Consider the following 14,612-nt stretch of genomic DNA (forward strand, 5'->3'; position numbering starts at 1 on the left):
GCAACACTCTCGTTCAACATGGTGCATTTTATATGTATCAGGAAACTCAAATCAAGAACAGATTGTCCCTGACAAAAATACTGTGGTATGATGAACACATTTGGTTTGACACATTTTAAGTACGTCGTCAATGTCATTTGCTGCTGAATAATCTCTAAATATTTCTTTAACACATGTTTAAAGAAATGTACACCTTGCTTTGATACCAACATAATATTGCACATGTAGATGTTAAGCTGTGTCTCCTTGCCAATAGCTCACAGACACTTACAGAACACGCCAAACATAACTGCCGATCAGCCATGGAATAACTGCATCAAAGGCACCATTATGCCACCTGTGAGAGAAAATATTGACAAAAGTTCATCAGAGTTTATGGACAGAAACACTGTACAGTGAAGAGGTGGGGTCAATACCGAATTGTACAATGCAACAGAATTATTCAATTTAAAGCATGCCATATCAAGTCTCCTGAAGTAATTTTGATATTTCAACCACTTCAAGCCGCTGGGGTTAATTCTAAATCAAATTAATATTATATAGCTCTTTTCATGCAAGAATGTAGTATACAATTGTATACAAATTGTGGATTGGAGATATAAATCCTAAGTGGCAGTTAGAGAATTTAGATTTGGTGTTGTATCACTTTTGAACATTTCTATTTTAACTACAGAATAGTTGTTGATAGTAGATTCAAGCAAATGGGAGAAAAAAGGAAAAATCTGTCCAAAACACTTTACCATAGCCTCTTTACATCTTTAAGTGGATAACTGTTACCATATCTACTGAGTTCGCTCAATGGTGGCTGTCTAAATTATTGGAAAAGTTGTCAGTTGTGGTGTTTTCCTTCATAAAACTGATATATGGGCTGGAACTGCTGATTCACTTCTGTTGTTCAGGGATGTGTTTCCATTCTTCTTCCAGTCCAATAAAGTTTTACAATTCCCTCATAGAGCTCTTAGCAAATGTGTACTGTGGTAATTAGATAGTTGGTCGCAGTTCATTTTCACTCTATTCCCCACCCTACTAAGATCATTAGGTGCTCTATCTTGAAATGCTTTAAAGAACTGCTGCCTCCGTAGGAGAGCAGCCCTAATTAAAGGGACAGTGTGCCACATTAGCCATGCATGGAGTCAAGCCGGTAACAGAATTTAGATCAGTCAGCCCCCAAGGTTAAGGGTGAACCCTTGACCCAGACCCAGTGTCCCCATTTCCCTCTTCCTTTCTAATGCTTGCTTATAGCTTTGTTACTTAAAGCTTAGCTGCATGCCTGCCCACTTAATACCTGAACAAGGACCAGACAATGTCTCTTGTGGTTGCTCTCGCTCCTTCTTTCTTTCTCTGTCTCTCTGTCTCCCTCTGTCTCCCTCTCTCTCTCTGTGTGTTTCTGTCTCTCTCTCTCTCAAACCTACACTACTTCTCAGATCAGATTAGGGAGCTTCTTGGCTGTAATCAGTAGAAGTTACTACATGATGTTTGTCTGTGTCGTTTTTTTAGGATTGCTTTGGGTTCAGTATTTCGTCTCTATGATGGCCATGAGGTTATATAGTAATTAAAAGGCAGCTGTGAATGCAGTTTAATGGTAATAACTATAGCAATGTGCAAATTAGTATATAATAGCAGATATTGTGAGTGCAATATGAGTCACGCTTTTAGTAAGAGTGGTAGTTTTTACATTTTATTTTTACAGAAAAGTGATGAGGTGAATTTTGCTGAGGTCTGTAAAAAAGCATGTTTCTTTTTGTCTGGAGAACATGAATTGCAGGCCGAGGCACCTCTGTAGCACCACAGTTCTTTATTTATAATGCTGTGTTTTGACCTTTTACCTTTATCAAAAACTTGCAGCTCCTGGGATTTGTTATTTCACAATGCTGTGTTGCAGTTTTGATAGTTGTTCAGTTAATTGTTTAGCCCGAGTTATAACCAATCAATAACCAGGAATTCAGGACTACAACTAATTTCTAGAGTCCAAATGGCCTTGACCTTTTGCAGTTAAGGAGGCCAGTGCAATTATTTGTGATTGTTAATATGTGTCCTTAACTGCTTCAGACCCATAATGGTTTCTTTTGAAGTGCTGGAGCTGTGTGTCAGGGGCCATGTTTGTGTTATTGCAGATCCTCTGAGAGCCCATTGTTTGGAGACCTCACAGGTTCCTCCTAATCTAATTGACCACGGATGTCCTGGCTCGGGACGTTTCTCCATGCTCTGGGGATTGACAGAGCTGTTCAGGGCTGGAAAAGTCACTTGTCCAAATACAGCCTTGTTTAATTACAGGAGAGGGATGCATGCATATCACCCCCCCCCCCCACCCCCCAAGCCAACCCCCCCAGCCAAATGAATGCCCAGTCTAACTCTTCTAACTCTTTACAGACTACATATTCAACTCCACCTTCTAAAGAATCTCTATCCAAATAGGAACTGGATTTGGGTCTCCTCTCCTCCTTATCCCAAAGCCCTTAAACACCCTCCACTTCTCCTCTGTTCACCTTCACTTTGCCAGTGACATACCTCCCAGTGGTTCTCCGTCCAGTGTAAACACAAGGAGATCCTCCTGTGCTATTAAACCGCGCTTCCCTGATCCTCACCACCATGGCCGCCCCCACACCCTCCCATTCCCAGCCAATCCCTGACCACCTCAGCCTCCACCTCTATATTCTGAATTGCCAATCCCAATCTAATTTATGGAATATTTTGGAGGTAACTGTATACGGCGGCAGGGGAGATAACATCTCCAGGCCCCTGTGAAGGACAGGAACTCGGCAGTGTGTGCTTAATAACATAAACTGCTGAAAAAGGGCCCGGGCCGGTGCATTGGCAGAGGAGCAGGCCGGTGAGACGGATAGAGAGGGAGCAGAGAGAGGGGACCCAGTGTTCTTGGGGGGGTGGGGGTAATTGAGACCATGTGAGCCTCCCCCAGTGGAGGGATTAGAGAAGAAACGGAACTCTCTCAGCCTCAAGATCGCTTTCAATTAGATGCGCCCAGAGCAATGGTACTGGGGAGACAGGGAGGGTGAGAGACCAGCATGGCCCAAAATGTCTGGGCGAAGGAGGGAGGAAAGGTGAAAGAGAAGTTAGGGTTGTGTGTCTGGCTGTCCGGATCATGTGTGTCTGTGTGTCACAGTACAGTGTGTCCGTGTCATAAGGGTCAAGTGCATCCCAAACATGCTCAATGTCTGGTGAGTGTGCAGGCCATGCAATAGCTGGGAATTTTTATTGCAGATAACACTTAAGTCATGAGATAAGAGAGATAAAGAGATAAAAAATATTGATTATGATAATAATCTCATTATCTCTAGTAAGAATGGTAGAAATATTGTTGGTGACAACAAGTGAAATTTTGGTAGTTGAGAAGGTAACTTTTAAATAGCATGTGACAAAACTGGTGAGCATATTAAGAAAAAAATGTTTATTAATTGGGATCAAACATGTTTTCCTCTGTATTGTAGAAAGGTGCTTATTAAGGCAGCTATCATATCAGTCTTGGATAATGGGGACATTTTATATATGCATGCTTCAGCTGTGATTCTGAAGCCCTTTGATGCTTTTTATCACACACTTTATCACTAAGGTTTATTACTGGTGATAAGTACAATACTCATCATTGTGAGCTGTATACTCAGGTTAGCTATCCCTATGTAAGGCTTGATAGACACTGGGTTTTATTTATTTATAATATAATTTTTTTTCTCCCTTACTTTACTTCTTTGCTGTCCTTTAAAGTGGGCTCTTAACAAACACACTGAAATAAATAGATTACATTGCAGGTGCCCGCTGCTTTTGTTGAACTTGGAAAATCCAGTTTTTCTTATTGTGCACCTGCAACCTACACCCACATGCAGAACAATCTGATCTTACCTCATTTTTATCCTTTTTTACATTTTTTTAAACATTTATTACGAAGGATTTATTTATTTAATGATTTGGCTTTTTATTATTTTTCATTTTCATCACCATTTTTAATTAAGCTATTTGTGTTTCTTGGTGACTATCGTGATCTTTTGTCCATGTTTTTTTTTTCCGGTGGCTGTATTGTAAAGGCGGTTTTTACCTCAGTGTCTTCCTTTAAATAAAATAAAGGTTAAATTGATGACTATGCCACACCTGTCAGGTGGATGGATTATTTTGGCCAGGGAGAACATGGATTTTGATGATTTTGTGCTCAACATTTGAGAGAAATAGGCTTTTTGTGTGCATATATCAACTTGTAACTTCAGTATTTTCATTTATTTTCATTTGCATTTTTGTTTCACTTTACAAAATGTACTTTTTTGTAAAACAGAAGTGGCTGCTAACAAAATAGTATAATTTGAATTAATTAGATGAGACTAGTGTAAAGCATAAGGAACTGGCAGGCTAAATCATAACAGCTTTCAGAGTTCTTTATATGTCCTCAGAAGGAGTCATGGATATGTTGGCTGGTGTCATCAGCCGTAATCAGAGATGGCACATTCACACTGAATACTTCGAACAGCACAGATGTAACTCATCTCAAGAACTGGAACTTTTCAGTCGTGACACTCGTATATGTGACAACCATTGGGCATGCTGCCATCTGCATACACAGAGGTTTTAACCCCAGCGTGTTCTGCAGCCATAATGTGTCTGCCTGATGACCTGGAGCTCGCCCTTTTAACATCATACAGTAGCTGTCATACATCTGTATTGACTGTACAAACGTTTCATGCCTTGTCTGTCTGTGGTTTGCCCAGTTCCCCTGCTGACTGTCTTACAAACAGAACACATGCTGTTTTCTGTATTTACGTAGTTTCACAATACATTACCAAACTGAGATGGTCAAATTAAAAAGGTCATACATGGAAAATGTGAAAGAAATTAGTCACGATAACTGTCTGAAACATTAAATATTTAATGCAGTTGGAACAATTCAGCAGCTTGTGGCACCAGATAATACAAGTAGAAAATAGGAAAGCAAAAAATGTGACCATGTGCTATGATGCGTGGCTGCAGGAAAAACCCCTCACTGTACAAATTAAGTTATGTCTCAATGAGTGGTGAGTGACTTGCAGAAATACACCAGGTGTTTTTCTGATGAGGTGTTCCTCTGAGATATCTGATGAGGGAGACTGGTTTTCTTTAGGCTTTATTCAACTGGCTACCCCTGCTGAAACTTTTCTTAGAGACGTAGCTAATGTTGCAAAATGTTGTTACAAACATACTGACATTTATAAGAAGAAATTCATGTGAAATCATAGAATATGGCCACTCTCAATTTAGCTGATGAGTCTGAAACTCCGGCAGATGTTGTAAATGGAGTCTAACAAGGCATCACTTCAGTTCCCAGTCTTGCTGATCCAGAGCGCTGGCCTTTTGTATGAAATGCCACATCAGCCACTCCTGTGTTTAGATTTCTGTTGGCACAGCCTTGCAAAAGCCCTGATTGTTTAGAATTTGCTGTTTATTTTCACAGTCTCTAAATGTTTTAAAGAAAACCCCTCGCCATAAAAGACTGACAGTCTGAAATCTCTGTGTTATGCTTTCAGCATCATTGAACTCAAACTGAAGAATTTATATGCATGCAGTTTCATTCCTGCAATCTGCTCCTGTCTTCTTTAAAAGCTGACTCCTATGGGCATTTGTATATAATATTCCAAAGGTCATAAACTGTCACTGCGCTTGACCAAGTGTTTCTACACTAAGAGGCTTGGATATTTAACCACCAATAGTAATTTTGCTGTGTTAAAAGATGTTTCTTACAGCTGGATTTTTTAGCTATTAAATATAGAGCTGGTTGTTTTTGTTAAGAGATTACAACTGCCCTCTTAAATTTGATCATATAAATTAGCCTAAGAACCCTAATATAAATCACTAATTTCCCAGTTGAAGAGTTAGTTAGCCATATTTGAAATTCCTTCTGTATCATTTTCATAGTATAATACACAAATAAAACCAGAATCAGTTTTCCAAGTCTACCTTGTCTAGAAACACACACACTTATCTATATACCTGGCATAGAAGACACAGTAGTCTTTAACATGTTACTTATTAAAGCTAATTACTCATTACACATCTATATCTTAACACAAAGCAAGGATAAAAAGAAGCTATAAATTAACCAGACATTCTGCCACTCATTACTCAAACACGGCCGAGTGCGTGACTTTGACTACCAGCAAATACAAAATGTATTTCAAGTGTTGATCGGCCCTGTCCATGGTGCTTATTGTGTGTGCATGTGCAGAGAATATGCAAAAACAGAGAAGCTTATGTAATAGAACTCAAATAGATGTGTTTGTGCACGTGTGTGTCCAACCCTGTCGCCCCATTTCAAGAGGCTCATTCTTGTGTTTTTCATAACCACGTCATATCATTTTTCCACTGCACTTGTTGTTGCAATGGTAAATTTGTACAGTTAGTTTTCACCCAAAACTCCAGATTGCCACACTCTATCTCTACTAGCTAAATAGTTTACAAAAGCACAACAGCTAATCACCTTAAATTCATTGTTGTTTCATTTCGGTAGAGCAGGTCATTTGTTTCATTGTTTTGTCGCATGGCCGAGCGCTGCTGGCTTTCACTCATAGTCCTGGCCATTCACAGTTTCACTGTAGCATAACAGTGGCCACATCTGATCAGTTTACAGTATTTTTCATTCAAAGGATGGCGGGATTGCTTCTACAGTTGGTAGTGTAAAAGAGAGATGCAAGAGATCCAGATTGGTGCTGTTTTTAACATACAAGTATTGCCAGACCAAAAAATTCTTTGAGTCAGTTGTAGTTTGCATAATAGGTTTGCCCCGGCATATGTGACCTCCGGGAGAAAATCCCACTGTATTTTAGTCTCTTTGTGGCTGGATCACTGGCTGCAGTTGGACCCACAGAGGAACTGTCACTGAAATTTAATATCAAGATTGATAGGTGATTGACCATTTTCAAGCTTTCATATCTGTTCATGTTTGGTTATTGTTATGTGACAGTGTGGTTAAGATCAGGGGTTTGAATGCTCTTTGGTGTTGTTTCGTTCAGTGCATGCAGAAAAGAATGCATTCAATCTGAAAGCCTGTGTCTTGCTTTGAAAACAAGACACAGTCCACCCCCAGACCCTCAACACACAGTGATGAGGAGGAGTTGAATCATTGTCAATCATCATTGTAAAATTTTTAGCCACACCTAAATCAATTTGTTCTGTAAATATTAAACTACAACAACAGAAAATGGAAAAAAAAACAAAACAAAGAACCAAAATTTCACACCATCCAAACATTTGTGGTCTGTTTTTATTATTTGAACATTAAGAGCAGAGTAGAGATTACACTGAGGTTACATTTCTCTTCCTGAGCTGAAAGGACAGACTGGAGAGCTCTAAGTGTACTGGGTTAAAGGCCAGAGTCATTGTCAGCCCCTATGAGGTAATTATGTATTTGTGTTTATAGCATGTTGACTTCCCACTCTGTCTCTCCTCTGCACTCCATCTTTCTGCCTAACTCCCCCACCTCCTCCTCCTCCTCCTCCCCTTTTCTCCCTCTCTGTTCTTTGCACAAGTCATCTCCCTCTGGGAAGAGGTGCCTGAGATGTTGGTTCGGCCATACATCTCTGTCAAAATCTCTATGAATAAATTAACCTTTTAAAGATTAGTCCACCCTAATACCTCAGGGTTTTTTAAACAGAAGAGCGGAGCCCCTCTAGCCCCCACCCATTCTACGCCAAGCCTCACCAACTTGGTGTTAATAGTGGAACGAGAACTTTTAAAGGCACAGGCATAATTTTTCTGCAGACTATACAGCGATAGGCTAGAATTATCATCATTTTTATAATTATCGTATTATTGTTTTTACACTCTTTTGTGAATTTTGATTCTTCGATTTTAATCATATTGAGCTTGTGGTGCCCTATCAACCCTGGGGTCTAAGGTGCAGGCCAGATGAAAGCCATTTTCTTGGTGTGGCTGTTTGAACTATCCTGTATCCTCAATGTTGAGCTGCATCCTCAATGTTGTGGAAAAAAAAAAAACCCAAAACATAAATAAATAAGCATATTTTAATATCTTTGTGCATGATTGCAATTGGTTATGATAACATTTTAATCACCAAATTAATGACATTGAGGCATGGGACCACATGGCTAATCACACCTTAATGAAGAGCCATGCTACATAAGCAAATTGTAAACAAGTCAAGTGTGATAACACATAACACATGCTCACAAAAGTCAGGTTGGGTGATATTATTAATATTCACACATTGTTTTTATTTCCAAATATGTTGTTTAGATATTGATAAAAGTGGTGGTTGAAATGGTGAAACACAGTATTGGATTAAAAAAAAGATACAGACACAGTACGTTACCCTGAACCTGAGCCACTGAGTCTCCTGCACATGACACTGAATAACATCAAAATGGATGGGATTATGTGAAAGCCGTAATAGTATACTTGTATTTCCTGCCTTGCTGTATAGATATTAATTGTAATTGCACAATCCAATGTGTAGTAGATTTATTGCTGATAAAATTTGAAACAGAAAAAGCATGCGTGCTGTGGCATAAATACTGCTCTTCCATCCATAATATTTCAGATGGTGAGGAAAATTAAGCTTTGGAATTACTGTACTTACACATTCCATGTACACCACAGGAAGTCAGTAATTATTTGTTGGATGACAAAGCATTAGCAGTTCATTGGCAGAAAAAGATGCTTGTGTTTGTTGTTGAAATCGAGAAAAAACAGATTTTATAGACAATTTAAACCCTTCAGTTGCACAAGTTTAAATATGTTTCCTGCAATCTGTTTCAACACAGCTCTGGGAGGATGTCCAGTAATTCTTGTTGTTCCTTTACATAAAAACGTCTCCTTGAGACCTGTAGTGAGATTCTGCCAAAAGCAGGGAGCAGTTGGATCGGGCTTTCCCTGGCCTTTTTCAATGACTTGGATTATTTAGATGGAGAACAGCACCTGGAGTAGCTCCAAACACCCGTAGGCACTCAGACTTGAATGTATGTGACTCTGGCTGCCTTCACAAAATGCATGATGATGCCCCAATATTCTGTCATTTTGAACAGATTTGCTGAATTTTTTGACTCTGTAAACACAACTGCTGGGAAGATATGCACTGCTTCCACTAAGCAGAATAAGACATTTTGTCATTGTTTTGGAAATGTGAAAAATGATGTCTTGCTGAAAATCATACATTTTTTTTGAACAACCAAACATAACAGTGGTCTCTTGTTGGCAATTTGGCCAGACCTATCCACCTTGGTTTTTCAAACAAATCAGGATAATTATGAAGAACAGGTTTTAGGTTGAAATTCCTTGAAAAATAAACCATTCTTGAGTGAAAGAATATGACATGTATTGGCTATGTCACTGGTTTTAGGTTTCACTCTCAGGGCAGGCAGAGGCGTCTCCTGGACTTCCTGAGCTCTAACTTGTGCCAACTCGTGCACTGGGGAACTGGAGGTCCCCTCCTCCTTTATTTAGTGTGGGGAGGGGGATCAGCGAGGGAGGGGTGAAGGACAAGAGTTTCTCCATTCCGCCAGTCCTCCTGGTCCTCAGTCTCCCCTGTTCGACCTCATCACTCAATCTTCGTTTAGCCCCTGACATGTTTTAGCCAAGCACTCCTGGCCTAATTTATGTCTGTAAAGACAAGTTTGGCAAAGGGGAGCTTCCAGTAAAAGGCCACTGCCTGAGCCACTGACCCACACTGCGGCAAAGTGGCTAATTTAATTTCTTTTAGATGGGAGAAGGAAGCGGTAATGTCTCTATTACCACGAAAATAAAAAAATCTGCCATCTTGGAAAGTTTGGGGTTACACAGATGTTCTCCTGGATGTTTTTTTTTCTACCCCATCCAGACAATTTGTGATGAGAGTAAAGAGGGTCATGCTGACCTTTGCTGCAAATCTGCAGCAGTTGACAACATGTGGCTCCCACCAAACACATCCTCTTATAGTAGAAAGGCCAACACTGCAGAACACTGCCCAATTATCTTAGCTGGCCTCCAGACAAGTCTAGAGTGCCCTTGAGATTTATGGCGTGAATTCCCACGTCTAATGGTAAAGCAGAAGTTATTAACTTTTCAAAGTAAGTCTGTCTCTCATACCCATGCACCCATGTCCCCCTTCATTTTTGTGTCTGCGAAGGTTAGTTTAACTGCCTGATTAACAATGGCTACAGCTGCACTACAGGGCTGGGGATTTGGGCCAGTAATTGTAAAACTGCAGTTTCATGTAGCTGATGGTGCTTTATGATACATCAGTAGTGTTTCAGTATCAGTCAATATTTTAAGTGTTAAGTCTGTAGACTAAGGGGCCAGGGACAGTTTGTAGCCTTCTATCTGGTACACACTTGTTTATGAACGGCCCAGTAGGGATGAGGGACAGTTCCTGTTTTTTCTCAGTAGGAGGCTCCAGAGATCACAGAATGCCCTTGTCTCTCCCTGAGCCTGAGTACGGCCCATCTTTTGGTCTGTTTCCCTGCCCCTATGCTGCCAGCCCCACAACAGCAGCAAAAGTCCACATATGGAAATGCTTGATTTGATATAGTGTCATTTTACTTTGCAGAAATGAGTATATGCATGTTCTCCTCCTTTCTGCAACCCGCCACCAACACCACTGTAACCCACGGAGTGTGAAATGTGATCCAGGGTTACCACCAGTGCTGTTAAAAAAAAAAAAAAAGGAACACACCTCTTATTAAATGATTGTCTGTTTACACAAGAAGATTATGCATTGGAGCTTGAAGACATTTTTCTGCCTGAGAATCAGTCACTGTATACCTGATAAGAGGGCAAGGTACAGTATGTCTTATAAAGCTTGTAAAAAGTAAATCTGTAGGAGAACATATTTTTCCCTAGGCTTTGTTCCTCATAAATGTACTGGGGAAAAAAATTCCAACATTCACCAAGATTATCTAAAATCTTTTCATAGGGATTTTCTGGCTTTCCACTACAATATTTTGTCAGTTCTGTCATTTCACAGATTTGAAGGAATTTGAGGCTTAAATATTTAGGTCTGTGGCGATCAGTAAATCAATCATTTGTCCCTTTTTTTCTCCTTGCATAAATCCTCCACACATAAATCATACTGTATCTTTAGTAGCAGCAGCAGACACTGTCTGTGTTCTATTCTCTACATGTACAGTTTTTTTTGTCTGACGTTAATAAGACCTTGGACTTGGGCTCAGTTCTTTGAGTTTTGTTGTTTTGTTTGTTTTTTACTCCAACCTTTTAAATTATATTCACTATACTCTGCATTCACATCACACAAGCAGCTATAGTACCCTATTGCCAAGCCTTTAGAAACTTAAATTTTTAGCCTTCTCCATGTAGGGTTTTCGGAGTAGAAACACTGCAAACTACAAGGCTGTGACAGCCAGTGAAAGGACTGATGTGCAATTGTGTTCTTAGCCTGTAAGCAGAAGGCTGGAAGTAAAATATGTTTTTGGGAGGAATCCAGGATCCATAGAGTACAGTACAGCACAACCACCAGCCAAGTTTTCTGAGGAGGAGAAAGCAAGATTTTCAATGTTATGATGTAAGCGATCAAACCTTCAAAATAACAGTGCCAGTTGTGATTTCCTGAGATTTCCCAGAATTTTTTTGTTTGTAGCTGCTGGTTGTAAACGGCATTGCATCGTCAGGGAAATTTTGTTTTCCCCCTTTTTGGGCTGTTAGCTGCTGAGAGTGGAAAAAACATCCCTGCTCCAAGTGGTCGAATAACTGCAGCTCTTTCAGCTTCTGTGTACAGCCCGCCCGCTGAGATGTAAGCAAGGGGCCAGACAAAACCAAACAAAACAACAGTAAGCAAGCTCAACGGACTGAATTGCCATTGCAAAGATAGAATAAGCATAATGATGTTTTTTTTTCCTGAAGTAATTTTACCAGAAGGCCTTTTTTCAGTGTAGCAAGAGAGATGGTAATCTGAGGGATCCTTCCCCCTCAGTATTTATTGGACATTTTTGGACACATTTTCCCAAGATTTACAGTAGTTTAAATTAAATTAAACAATTCTGGAGGTAAAGGTGTGGTGATTATGAATTTGTGGTAACATAATATCACACCCACTACACTCAATGCACCTTATTTTTCAGAGAAACATTTTCTTCTGTAGAATGTGCCAGGATTAATCCGGTGTGACCACAGCAGAAAGGATTTTCACTCCTGGGATGTCATGGGGAAAGCAAACAGAACACCTATCTGTTCCCTTTTACAAAGGGAACCAGAGTTCCTCCTAACTGAACAAATGGACCTGTCTTGTGCGAGAGGGGGACAAAGGCATTCTCACTTTCAACACCCACGCCACTGCAGCCCCCAACCCCGACTGCTGCCTAAAGACCAGTAAAACTGTTCAAATGTTTCCTCCGCCCCAGAGTCTGGGCTAGTTCCCCTTAATCTCGCACTAGTTGAGACCTCAAGAGTCTGTCACCTTTCCTGTCACGCTCGGCTGCCTGCAGCCCATTGGCCGGCAGCAGATTTATTTCTCCCTGTCAGGGCCAATAGCGTGGCGATGTGGCTCAGCCCACTGTTTAGTTACAGTGACAAACATGCTGATTAGAGAGGCCCGAATGATGGATGGCTCCTCGCCGGAGAGCGGCCCGAGTTTTTAGCGGGTCATAATGGGCCTGACACTGCACAGCCCCTCTCTCTTTCTCCCTTCTTTCTGTCCTCTCCTGGTGGATAGACCCCTCCCCCACAGGTCACACTCAAAAGGTCAGGAGTTAACGGGCCAGCCGTTGCGTATTGCCGCCAAATCAAAATGACCCTGTTTGGAGTCATATTTGTAGACACTCCATCATCATCATGGCCACTGCGACACCTCTATTCCCTTCTTCCCCGTGGCCTTTTCTCCTGTGACCACAAGCTCCCACATGGGTAAATAGGAGGGTACACAACCCTGTTGGCTTATTTAAACCGTTGAACCTTCTTACTCACTTTTGTGCCGCAGAGACGCTCATGTGCACATTACACACAAAGACACACAAACACGCACTCCCTCCTTTAACGCGGGATTTCTTATAGTGTTGTATTGAATTTATTTCTACCAATTGGATTGAGCATGTAGCTTGCAGAGTGTGTCGGGGAGTGTTTGGTATTGAGTAATGCTTGAGAGACTGTTCTATCTGGAAATATAGGTCTACCACTTAATCCACTCTGAGGTCTGCAGCACTCAGACCTCTGCTGGAAGCCTGTGCCACTGAAACCTCTGGGATGATTTCACCACAGAATATTTCATCCGACCTTGACATTGAGGCCAAGTTTCTTTCACTCTCTGCTACCTGGCTCACACTTGGTACAAATAACGGTATACATATACACAATGGCAAACTCTGAACCTGTGTCATTTTAACATTTGTTGTTAAACAGTCGGAACATAGCAAGAGCCCTTTGTTCTTGAGCTGCAACTTCAGTAAGAGGTAATCCGAGCCTGCAAGTTGGTTTGTAACAGAGTTGCTGCATAGCTTTGAATTTGAAGGGCCAGATGTTTAACCTGACCAGTGATTTTAAATATGCGGCCAGTCAAATCCAAAGAGATGGTTCTGGCTTAGCACTGTGAAGTCCAGGTCCTAGGGGCCACGTTTTCCCTGAACATCAGGATGTTGTGCCCAGAGGCCGTGTGTGTGTGTGTGTGTGTGTGTGTGTGTGTGTTGTGTGTGTGTTGTGTGTGTGTTGTGTGTGTGTTGTGTGTGTGTTGTGTTTGAAACTGGGAAAGTGCAGAGCAAGACAGCACCTCATTTGTATTCTTTTCGAAACAGATGCTCAGCTGCATTAACGACTTCTAACTAAAACATTCATAAAGTGTTATTGGATTTTTAGCAGTGGGGTTAAGAAGTGTGACCTTGGAGGTCTGAAGGTTGCCAGCTCTTCTCTCTTATTCCCTCCCTCCTGGCCTCCTCCCCTTTCCTCTTTCCTCTCTGTTTGGACGCTCCGGTGACATCACAGCAGCTCCGCTTCAAATTGGATGCAGAGAGTGAGAAGTTCAGCAGTAGCCCAGGGCAGTGAATATTTTTCCATTTATTTAGAGGAGGATGGAGGAGAGGAATGGGGGGGAAGCAGGACATGCAGACAGAAAAGGGGCAGAATACATTACAGGTTAAGTAATAAGTAATCAAAATAGTACCTTCTGTGTGTATGCATACTCTACTCAATCTCATGGTTAAGTGAGCCATAGCTGTGCTTGGGTAGAATCCCCTTTGGACACCTGGTGGTTTTGATGAATATATAAACAAAGAGGTAGAGAGAAAGTGAGAGGGGCAGACAAAGTAAAGGGGCATCAAGGGTTGGTACCTTGCTTGTTTTATCATGGTATCAAGTGGAGGCATTATATTTGCTTCACTGATGATGTAACTGTTGCACAGCCTGGCACTTCTATTGATGTGATTGCCATCTTAAAGTATGGCCAGCCTTCTCTCAGTTTTCCTTGTGAATTTTCTTTAAGCAATCAGTGATACAGATTTTAAAATAAACTCATGCACTCATACATTGTTGTAGAAGCTGAAAATATACAGTACAACCTTTTTGAAAATATAGTACATACAGAAAAAAATCATCTAATAAGCATTTTAACACAGATTTATTTTTTTTGCCAACAAAGGACCAGAGCATTTGACAGAAAATTAAATAATATTTTGATCTCTTTGCGTCTCAGTGGTGTCTGCACAACG

This window comes from Chelmon rostratus, chromosome 10 (assembly GCF_017976325.1).
Source record: "Chelmon rostratus isolate fCheRos1 chromosome 10, fCheRos1.pri, whole genome shotgun sequence".
Taxonomy (NCBI): Eukaryota; Metazoa; Chordata; class Actinopteri; order Chaetodontiformes; family Chaetodontidae; genus Chelmon; species Chelmon rostratus.